Below are 875 nucleotides of genomic sequence, written 5' to 3'. Positions count from 1 at the left end.
CTTGGAGCAAATGACTAACTGAAATTATAATGAATTTTGAGACTCGTGATCTAATGAAGAATATTATCTGGGAAACTTGTTGTGTTGTTGAATCATTAACATATTGTTCTAATTTTTTTTATTTTTTATTTTTATGTTGTTATTTATATATGTTGGTGAACTAGTTAATTTGATACAAAGCACTTCTAATTGAACACATTTACCATAATTTTAAAATATATTTTTCATACCAAGGTTTTCTCCATTACCATTGATACGTGGGAATGGGCACCATACAAAAGTAATTTCCTCAATTAAAATAAGATAAGTAAACCTAACTTGTGTGGTTTATTTCAACCCCTAAAATTTCGTGGCTCATGACTTATTTTGTCTTTTTATTTCTTTTCAAGTTGCAATAAAAGTATTTCCCAATTCTTCTTTTTGCACATGAATAAACCTCCACTTTTCCCGCGAATAATCATTTTTCGTGCATTATGTAGTACATATCAGGAGCGAACATGGTTCGATTTAAACTATTTAAGACAAACTTTCAAATCAAACCACTTAAAGCGACTTGTAATTTTTTTTCAAACAAAACAAAACTACTTTTTCAATTTATTCCAGTTTAAAATTGTGATTTAGCATACAAAAAATTATGCATATCAAGCAAGTTAAATCATATATATTAATTTAAAATTGTACATTAAACATAAATATTATTATTATTATAAATATTACAACTCAAAATTCTATACTTCAAATCATTACAATCCAATAACATGATATAAATAGTTTAGTTCCAATATCTTAGTTGATATTTTATTCTTTGTGTAAAGATATGAACATATAAAATATATTTGTTAATTATAATTAAATGATATGAAACAACTAATAAA

The sequence above is a fragment of the Olea europaea genome, unplaced genomic scaffold (assembly GCF_002742605.1).
Source record: "Olea europaea var. sylvestris unplaced genomic scaffold, O_europaea_v1 scaffold2692, whole genome shotgun sequence".
NCBI lineage: Eukaryota > Viridiplantae > Streptophyta > Magnoliopsida > Lamiales > Oleaceae > Olea > Olea europaea.
The sequence above is the reverse complement of the archived record's forward strand: the minus strand, read 5'-3'. Positions refer to the sequence as shown.